Raw genomic sequence first — 11716 nt, 5'->3', positions numbered from 1 at the left:
AGAAACATATAGGTAAATTGGATTGAAAGATTAAGGCTCTTGCCACAGCAAGTATGTGTTGATGCTTCCTCTCAACAATACCATTTTGTTGTGGTGTTTCAACACAAGATGTTTGATGCTCTATGCCTTTGGAATTATAGAAATCTTTCAAGATGAATTCCTTCACATTGTCACTCCTAATGACCTTAGGTTTGTAGCTGAACTGAGTCTCAACATATGAGATGAAATCTTTCACTAACTGGCTGGTTTCAGACTTGGCTTTCATAAAAAAAATCCAAGTGAACCTGGTTTTATCATCAACAACAGTAAGAAAGTATTTATGTCCTAAGGTTGAAGGGGTGGACAGAGGTCCCCATATGTCCATATGAATCAAATCAAAAGCATGAAAAGACAGAGTAGTGCTAACAGAATAAGGTAATCTCTTTTATTTTGCTAAGTGGCAAACATCACATGGATCAACAGTTTTATTACATTTGATAAAAGGAAATAGAGTTTGCATATGAAGAAGTTTGTTGTGAGATAAATGTCCTAATCTAGCATGCCAAACATTCAAATCATTATAACCAGTGTAAACATTAATACAAGCAGTGTTAGGATAGTTCTTGCAGAGTTGAGTCATTGTGTATAACCCTCCACTGACTTTAGCTACACCAGTCATCCTCGAGGAGCTCATTCCCTGGATCAAGCATTGGTTAGCTGAAAAGTTCAAAGTACAGGCTAGAGAAGAAGTTAGCTTTGAAACTGAAATCAAATTAAATTTAAAAGCAGGGACATAAAGAACATTTGTGAGATAAAATGAATCAGAAAAGACTATACTTCCTGAATATTGTGCAATCACTTGGTTTCCATTTGGCAAAGTTATATAAACTGGTTAATTTTCTTGTAAGTATGGAAAAGCACCAGGGAGCAACATACATGATCTGTTGCTCCTGTATCTATAATCCAAGTGGCATTTTGAATTTTAAGGGATGAAGAATTACCTATGATTGGAGGTTCTTGCAGATTAGTAGAGGTTTGGATTGAACTTATCTGGTTTGTATTGTTGGTGCTCTGCCTTATTGACTCTTTGATTAGCTCCTTTAATGCATTTTGTTGTGCTGAGGTGAGTGGTGGAGTGTCCAACAGTATACCTTCAGTTCTTTTGTTTTGCTCATCAGGGTACTCTTGGTTCTCAATGGTGAAACTGTTTGTGAGGTTGGAGGAGCTAGGAGGGAATCCATGCTTTTTATAGCATGTGTCAACAGTGTGACCAATTCTTTGGCAGTATGTACAAGATTTTTGACCTCTTCCTCTTCCTAGGTTGGATGATCTTTCTGTGCTTCCAGATCTGCCTATTCCCCTGTATCATCTTCCTCTTCCCCTCATTCTTGAGTCTGTGTTGCTGTCAAAAGCATTTGCTGTGAGCTTTGGTTCTTCAAGTTGCATCTGCCTTTCTTGTTGAACCAAGATAGAGAATACTTTCTTGATAGGGGGTAATGGATCACTCAACATAATTTGTGATCTTACTACAGAAAACTGATCATTCAAGCCTCTCAATAAGCATATCACATAATCGTTTTCTCTATAACTCTTACAACATGGACTGTTGTACATTTAACCTCACATTCACATGGTGGTATTGGTCTATAGTCATCTAGTTGTTGCCAAAGCCCTTGAATTTGGTTGTAGAATGCACCAACAGATTTGTTTCCTTGTCTAATTGAGTGAATTTCTCCAATTAGTTCAGAAATTCTGAACATATCACCTTGGTGATATCTATCTCTTAAGTCATCTCAGATCTCCTTTGCATTGTCCATCCATAGAACAGATTGAACGATCGAGGGATCAATTGATTGAGTGAGCCAAGATGCAACCAGCTTGTTGCATCTGTTCCAGGTGGGGAAATTCTGGTCATCAATTGGAGGTTTTGGCATGGATCCATCAATGAATTCCAATTTATTTTTGGTTCCAAGTGCCATGGTCATTGCTCTAGACCATGAATGATAGTTCTCCCCATTTAACAAAGATGAAACAAGAACTGCACCTGGGTTTTCGTTGGGATGCATATAGTACACACTTGATGGATCCATGGAAAGATTTGTTGTCATTGTTTTGATGCAAGAATGAAGAATGCAATTCTGAGTTGCAGAAGAAGAAGAAAGAGGGAATAAAAGCAAACAGTTAAGAGATTAAGATGTTGGATCAGAGGCGCAACAGAGACACCCTTCAAAAGGGTGCTCTGATACCATGTAAAATGGCATAACTCATCTTGATGAATAAGAGAAGAAGAAGGTTGAACAAGGAGAAAAAGAAACTCTTTGATTGCTTTAATGCTTTAAGAGATACAAAAGGGAAGACACACTGTATTGAATAATGCCTTGATTCATTGATTATTCAAGGGAAACCCTTGCTACTTATATACAAGAACTAAAACCAGAAGGAAAACAGAAAACTGCTACAAAAGGAAACTTACCAGAATTAACAGAAAACAGAAAATCAAAAAATTGCTAAAAAAAGGAAAGAATTAAAAACAGAATAAGTGAATGATCTGGATGATCATTATTGTTTGATGCTGTGGTGATCTTCTTCATCTTGGCTATTGGATGTCTCTTTTAACATACAGGATGTCTTGTACTCCCGATTGCTTTCCAAAAGGAGTTGAATTGAAAAATAATAGGTTGAACATGGATTCATATGCATTGCATTTGATATTGGACTAGTTGGTGATACATTGCATAGTTTATGCACCATACTCATGAGATTGAGTTTTATGTTTGAGAAATGTGATATGTTTATTTTATAATATGATTGTTGATATTGTGCTATAATCGTTTATGTTGTGTCATGTCGCTTATACTGTGTTATAATCGCTTATGTTGAGTTATGATTGTCCATGTTATGATATATTATTTGTATTATGCTATGAATACTTAATTTCCATATAAATCCACATATTGTGCCTTAAAATGATAACTTACTCTCTCTTTGTTTTTGTATATTGTGTACTGGTATATCTTATGATCATACAGATAACAAGCAACACTTCTCCCCAAGAAATGGTAGAGGATCTGGTTCCTGCTAGTAGCATAGGAATATAGTGTTGGTGTGTGATTGGAATGATATGTTGGATACTTATATTTTTGAAGATTGGTAAATGGGTTACCTTAGACGTTATGTTTTGTGTTATGTTTTTGTGTATTGGGGGTACCCTGTTGTAAGGATGAGATTAACTTCTGATACTCTAGGAACACAGGTTTTACTTTACTTGGAAATACTATAAGTTATTTATATGTATGCAACTAAAACTAACTAGAAATTGCATTCCCATAAATGGATCATAGTTATTATGTAGTTGTTTGTAAAACATGTTATATATGACTTTTAGTCATGACATTTTGATGGATATTATCACATGTGCTTTTATTATGTTGCTTTAGAATGACAAAGTTATTGATAAGTAAATATATATACTTAGTCATGAAATGAGGACAATTGATTCTTGGAAATAATTTATTTATTCACATAATTATAGATAATGAACTTGAATTGTTGAAGTCTTAAAAAATATATTGTTATGTCATTTGGGCCATGGTTTTTAATTAGAAACTCATATTTATTAAATATATCCACAATAAATAAAATCTATGAAGGAAGAAATTCATAGTCATAAATAGTTGTTGAGTAAGAAATTCTATAAAAACATTTTATTTATTTATTTATTTCACAAAAGAATCGGGTTGTTACAATTAACCCCTCAGTTGCTTCTCAACGGCTCACAACAAACCCAGGGGCAAAAACTTGTGGCCCGGAAGAAAAGGAAGATGGATGCTGAGAGGACAACCGAGGTTTGGAAAATTTCCGAACTACTTGAAGCAAGGTTTATCCGAGAGATTGCGTACACCACCTGGCTCTCGAACGTCATGATGGTCAAGAAACCATCCGGGAAATGGCGGATGTATGTGGATTATACAGATTTAAACAAAGTGTACCCAAAAGATCCATTCCCCCTTCCGAACATTGATCATCTTGTGGACAAATCCTCCGAGTACCAATGTTTATCATTTATGGATGCTTCTTTCGGGTATAATCAGATACCCATGTACACCCTAGATCAAGACAAAACTGCCTTCATTACACCCAAGGCGGCCTACTGCTACACGGTCATGCCCTTCGGCCTAAAAAACACAAGGACTACATACTAGAGAATGATGAACACCGCTTTTGTGGATAAGATTAGGAAGAACATGGAGGTCTATATGGACGATATGATTGCCAAGAGTTTACCAACGGAGGATTATATGACCATCCTGAAGGCTACCTTTGGTCGGTTGCACAGGTTCAATATGCGCCTCAATCCAGACAAGTGTACCCCGACAAGTTCTTGGGACTTCTGTTAACCAATCAGGGTATCAAGGCCAACCCTGCAAAATGTCAGGCAATTATAGACATGCGCAACCCAAAATCAGTCAAAGAGGTCCAACAACTTAATGGGTGGTTGGCGGCATTGGCCAGATTTCTCCCGGCATCCACCAAACACTCCCTCCCACTCTTCCAACTACTAAAAAAGAGCAACACTTTTACTTGGTTAGATGCATGTGAAGAAGCTTTCCAAACTTTCAAACAAAACTTGGCTACCCTGCCCGTGCTTTCTAAGCCTGCACCTGTTGAGACACTATATGTCTACTTAGTAGTAATAGACGAGGTTGTGGCAACCGCTCTAATTAGAGAGAGTGAAGATGGTCAGCACTCAGTGTACTTCACCAGCAAGACCTTACAAGGCCTAGAGCTCAAGTATCAGAAATTGGAAAAGTTCGCATACGCCCTCTTGATGGCAACAAGACGGCTACGATCGTATTTTCAATCCCACCATGTGGTAGTTAGAACCAATTAGCCAATCCGCCAAATTTTGCACAAGTCAGAGCTAGTCGAGCGGATGATCTCCTGGTCTATTGAACTCTCAGAGTTTGATATACGGTATGAGCCTAGAACGACTATCAAGAGTCAAGTCCTATCCGATTTTGTTGCCGAGCTGACCGCGCAACCCGGTAGTTCTGAGGAAGTATGGAAAATCTATGTCGATGGTTCATCCAATCCTCGGGGCAGTGGAGAGGGGATCTTGTTAGATAATGGCCAAAGGATGACCATTGAGCACTCACTCACCTTCACCTTTCCTACATCAAATAATCAAGCAGAATATGAAGCATGAATTACCGGATTGCAGTTGGCTAGGGAAATCGAAGCGAAGAAGGTTTTCATATGTAGTGATTCTCAGCTTGCAGTCTCTCAGTTTATGGGTGCCTACAAATCAAAAGATGTGTTACTCGGGAAATACCTGGCCAAGGTTAAGGAAATGATGGCCAAGTTCGAGGCAACCTCCATCCAACACGCCCCAAGGGAGCAGAATATCTAGGCGGACATTTTGTCCAAATTAGCAAGCACGAAGAGTCCGAGTAATAATAGATTGGTGGTTCAAGGGACAGTCTTGCAACCCAGCGTCATGGCAATCGAGCAAATACAGGTCCCGGATAACTGGACCGGTACAATCATTAGATACTTAACCAAATACTACTTTCTAGTGGACTAGAAAGATAGGCAAAGATTCCCCAGGTACAGTTCATGGTTCACAATAGTACAAGGTTGTTTGTATCATCGGAGATTTTCTAATCCAATGCTTAAATGCCTCGGCCTCGACAAAGCGCAGTACGTCCTCCAAGAAATCCACGAGGGAAGTTGTGGTCATCATTTCAAGGTGGCATCATTAGTCAAGAAAGTACCTAGGGAAGGATATTATTGGTTGACAATGGAAAGAGTCGCCTCCGAGTTAACCAAGAAATGCATGCCCTTCTACTTGTTCGCCAATCTTCACAAGGCCCCGCCCGAAGAGCTGACTACCACAATGACCCCATAGCCATTCTACATATAGGGTATACACATCATGGGACCATTATCTAGAATCACACCAGCCGCTGGATAACTCAAATTCCTAATAGTGGCAATGAATTACTTCACTAAGTGGATCGAAGCTGAACCCTTATCTAGAATCACAGGGACCAATATACAAAAATTCACCCGAAGGAACATCATAATGCGGTTCGGGATACTAGCCGCAATTGTCACAAATAATGGGACTCAATTTTTGGACCCGAAGTTTAGGGAACTATTGTCAAACCTTAATATCAAACAACATTTCGTCGGTTGAACACCCCTAGATAAACGGTCAAGCAGAAGTAGCTAACAAAGTCCTGCTGCAATGGATAAAAAGAAGACTGCAAGAGGCTAAAGGAGCATGGCTGAAACATTTACATCGTGTTTTCTAGGCTTATCGCACTACCCCTCACTCCACCACCGGGAAGTCACCTTTCAACCTCACTTATGGGGCCGAAGCCATGATCTTGGTAGAAATCAGTGAGCCCACCTGGAGGACAATATACTTTGATATTGCCGCCAATTCAGCAATCCTGAGGTACAATTTGGACTGGATAGAAGAAAAAGAGACCCGGGCTAGAATCAAAGAGATCGCCATCAAGAGAAAGACCACCAAAAAATACTACGCCATGGTAGTGCCTCGAGACTTCGAAATAGGTAGCTTAATACTCAAAAGAGCCCATGTCGGTAGAACTAAAGACAAGTTGTCACCTAATTGGGAGAGAACCTACCAAGTAGTTGGCAAAATCGACAAAGGGGCCTATAAACTAGAAGACCTGGAAGGAAAGGAGGTTTCCCGTATTTGGAACGCGACGAACCTTTGACAGTTTTTTGCTTAAAAATAATGTAAATTTTGTGCCAAACCTTTAAAATGGGTGAGAAAATGATGTAACTAAATCTGACTTATATGTTAACGAGATATTATTTAGATATTTTTTACAGGCCATACATGGTCGCCATCAACATACCCCTTGGAGGCCTGGGCCAATCCCCCTCTGGTAGTGGTTAAATCTACAAATCCAAGATAAGACCAAGTCCCCTTGGTTGCCATCAATACACCCCTCGGAGGCGTGGGCTAGTCCCCCTCTGATGGCGGTTCAGTCTACAAATCCAAGATAGGACCAAGTCCCCTTGGTCGCCATCAATACACCCCTCGAAGGCATGAGTCAGTCCCCCTCTGATGGTAGTTCAGTCCATAAACCCAAGATAGGACCAAGTCCCCTTGATTTCAATCAATACACCCCTCGGAGGCATGGACCAGTCCCCCCTTTGATGGTGGTTCAGTCCACAAACCCAAGATAGGACCAAGTCCTTTTGACCACCATCAATACACCCCTCGGAGACGTGGGTCAGTCTGCCTATGATGGCGGTTCAATCCACAAACCCAAGATACGACCAATTCCTCTTGGCAACCATTAATACACCCCTCAGAGGCGTGGGCCAGTCCCCCTCTGATGGCGGTTCAATCTACGAACCTAAGATGGGACCAAGTCCCCTTTGCCGCCATCAAAACATCCCAAAGGCGTGGGCCTACCCCCCTCGGTTGGCGACCAAATATCCAAAGACAAGTGGTCATACAACTCGATCATTCGATATGTTCATTTAATGGAAATTTTCAGAAATTAAGGTTCATTATGTTGATATTCGGGCAGTCAACACTTGATGATCATTTAATACTTATTCAGGTTCATTAAGTTGATATTCGGGCTATCAAGACTTGATCATTTAATATTCATTCAGGTTCATTAAGTTGATATCCGGGATGTCAAGACTTGATCATTTAATATTCATTAGGTTCATTAAGTTGATATCCGGACAGTTAAAACTTAACGATCATTCAACACTCATTAAGGTTCATTCGCTATATCTGGTCGATCAATCCCATTCATCGATTTTGATCAAATATACATAAGCAGGATAAAGAAACCATAGGAAAGCAACAAATGTGAATTGAGTAAGCAGGATAAAGAAACACATTGCATTCATTATAAGGTCAGCCAAAATCCGTTCAATTACATCAAAAATCATAACTCCTCACTATCTCTACCCAGGATTTGAAGCTTCACCGGACCTTCCCCATCATCGGCAACCAGCTCCCCCTCAAGGGTGACCTTGGCATCTATCCGGGTCCAAGACTAGTCAGCATCATGAAGAACCAGCCAAACTTGGGTGAAGGCGTTGTCCCACCCCGCATTAGCCGCAACAACAACTTCCTCCTCCAAGTCTTGGTATGACGCCTTCAACTGAGCCAACTCCCCTGTCAGGAAAACAATGTCACCATTGTTCGTCTCTTCCCATTCCTCGGCCAATTGCAACTTGGTCCCAAGATGACGCATTTCCTCTTCAGCTCAACCAAGGCGACCACATAGGCCCCAAATCCCCCACTGAGTAGCCCCCCATATCAACCCGGGCTTGCAGCACAGCCTCCTGAACTTCCTAGAGTTAGAGTGCCATCACCGATAGTTACTCACCGGTGGTCAAGTTCTGCTCATTCTAGATTTTGAGCACCTCGACATACTTCTTCTCCAACTCATGGAGCTCAGCTGGGTGTCGCTCCTAAAGGTTTGCCAAAGCATCCTCTCCAACCCAGGTGGCCAACACTCCTTCACCCTCGAGGTATTTGGCCACGGAAGCAACCAAAACTCTGACCTCCCGAACCCTCCTCAGAAGATCGGTCACATGTATTGAGTCTATTGTCTCTAGTACCCCGGGGTTGAGTAGCCTAGTCTCAACCGCCTTGGGAACTCGGTATAAAAAGGAAGGTTTAGCAAGAGTCTTTCCTTTACCACTATTAGGGGTATTCCCCTTAGCAGGATCCTCCATGTGAGGAATATGGACCCAAGTGGGCACAATTTCTCCATGACTAGAGGCTCAGAAGGAGGGGGTAGAACATCCACTGGTCTGGAAGACGAACCATCCCACAGGAAGATTCTGGGCGGACAGGCGAATCAAACCTCGCCTTTTTGGTGACCTCCACACTTTTCCTCTTCATAACAGCTCTCCTCAGAAGACTTGATCGGCCGGACTGATCATCCATAGCAGCTACTAGCAAAAGGAAATAAAAAGTCAGAACCAAGCGGAAATATCACAAAAAAAGAGGGGGGAAATACATATAAACCCAAATGCTCACCAACTTCTGCCTCAAAAACATGATACCCCTAGACCAATTTATAACACACTACAACCCGACACTCCTTAATCTAGGACAACATCTCATCTGCCACTTCTCTTTCCCAGAGACTGAGTTGGTCGTATGAGAAATTGAAGGATTTAGCCGGCTTTTGGTGATCCCCATGTTCCAGGAAAATGGAAACTAGGGTTGACCATCGGGTCCATACGCCCAAGAATGTTGTTCACCTACAAACTTTACCCAGAAAAATCAGGTTTTCCAACCTTTGGCAGATCCCTTAGAGGCTTGGAAGAGAGCACGTCCGTTTCCGGATTGGAGTGATGTCCATCTATGCTAACCTGCGTCATTCTCGTCCTTATTGGTGTTGTGTCCCACCCGGAACATCCAAAAGAATAAGCAAAGTGTGCACGGGCGTTCCATGACCTCGCAAAATAATTTGAAATCCCATATGAACCCCCAAAAGTTGGGGTGAAGTTGGGAAGGAGCTACTTGAAGGTGCTGCAACACTAGGACATACCATTTGTCAAGTGAGACCCTCACGCCAATCCAGCGGCAAAAATATTCGTACATATAAAAGCTACGTCCGTCATTGTTTTCCATGAAAATATCTTGGCAGACCCGTTCCTTTTTGCCCGGACTACGCAATGAGATGCCCTCAGTCAGATGAGCCAACAAATCCACTCGAGGTTGCTTGTCCGGAGAGTAGAAAAAAGCATTATCAATGACTTCTCTATCGACCCACCAGTAAGGAGATTATGGGTCCATCATCTCCGGCGGAAAAGTGTACTGATCGGCACGACCAACAAAATTCCTCCTTGTAAGTGACCTATCACCAGAAGAAGTATCACACTCCGAACTATATATACCATCCAAGATCGGACCCCACTTCTCGTAAAAGGCTGCCCGGTCCAAGACATCAACCTCGCCCCTACTGTTTCCCCCTTAAGTCACTCAAAAGGTGGAAGGAGACAATCGTCGAGACCGCCCCCATGCAGACCGGCACCTTCAATGACAAGAACTAGGGGATGTAAAAATCGACGAGGTCCAGCCATGATCTCTAAATCGTCGGAATTAGAATCCCCGTTGGCCATATTTTTCAACAAAAAAAAACAGGGGAATAAAAAAAGTATAGGGGGGAGAAGGGGATTAGTAGTTGAAAAGAAGCTTTGAAAGAAGAAGACTTATGGATTGAAAAAGGTCGTCCGAATTCATGATGATCAAAAATTTGGCAAGAAAATAGGATAAAAAACATTGGGATAGAAAGAACCCCTATTTATAGGAAAATGATCAAAGCCCAAGTCTCCCCAAGGGCCCAACCCAAAATACACATCCACCCGTTCAAAATCACTTGAGGACAATCTAACGGTGGCACAGAAACCCAGACGGCAGAACTGAAACGAATAGGCGTGTCAATCCACCATCCCAGGCTCAGACGAAACACCAAGCATTCATCCATGTGCAGTGGCGGAGGATGGAAGGGACAGGTGGGGGCAGTTGCCCCCCTGGATTTAAAAAATAAATAATATATTTACCTTTTGTTTTCCTATGGAAATATATATGTTGTCTCACAAAGTGTGTCGCTTCATGTGTTAGTTACTATATTTAGCCATAAAAATACTTAATTATTAAACTTTTAAATTATAAAATGTGACATATAGAGTGACACACTTTTTGGAGCATATTATTTCATTTACCTACACCTAAATGACATCTTTATGGAGATACGAGTTGAAAGTCACATATTTCTTTAATTTGTAGCTTCATAAATAAATATAATACAACTTGTGTGGTCCTTCTAAAATTATATATAATAGATCAAATTCTCTTACACGTTGATATTGCTTATAATAATATGACTTTGTTTGAGTTCATAATAATTTTATGTTTGATGAAAGAGATTATGTATGTATTGATAATATATACCCTAAGAATACTTATAAGTAATTTAATATTGATAATAAATAAATAAATATATATATATATATATATATATATATATATATTGTCAAAAATTTCTATTCTATGAGTTTTAATGAAAATGAATATTAATTTGAAATGTTAATGTCAACTTTTTATTCATGGTGTTAGCCATTCATGTTTAAAAATATTTTCTATCATAAGTCATATATTATATTATCAAGTTATTCGTATTATTTTATTTATTATGATTCAACCACTACATAAATATCATTTTGGGTATAATCAACTAAACAAAATTATGTAGTAAGATAAAAGATGAATTTATATTGAAAAATAGTTGAAAATTTTATCTTTGATCTATCATGTATGTTTATTTATATTTTTGTTATTTAATTAAATTTTTTGCAACTCCTGAGACCACGTGTCCGACAAAGACAGACGACCATTATAGCCTACTCTTATGCTTAGAAGCTACCATTGCCCATTAGACCGGAAATCCCCTTAGTCTACCTCAGTCTACTTTCAACCAACCTAATAGACTATGGACAACTGCTCTAACCCGGATAATTCGGGTGTTCTCTAACCCGTCCCGGGTAAGGCCCTACGTTTAGCCTCATTGGTGCTTACCCGCCCAGGGCGGTCTAGACTCGCCGAAAGTGCCATAAATGCTTCTAACACCTCATTAATATCTTTGACACTCCATTAATGTCTATGACACCCTATTAATGTCGTTGACTCCATCATCAATGTGCCGCATGCCCT

The sequence above is a fragment of the Lupinus angustifolius genome, chromosome LG03 (assembly GCF_001865875.1).
Source record: "Lupinus angustifolius cultivar Tanjil chromosome LG03, LupAngTanjil_v1.0, whole genome shotgun sequence".
NCBI classification, from domain to species: Eukaryota; Viridiplantae; Streptophyta; class Magnoliopsida; order Fabales; family Fabaceae; genus Lupinus; species Lupinus angustifolius.
This window is presented reverse-complemented; position numbering follows the sequence as displayed.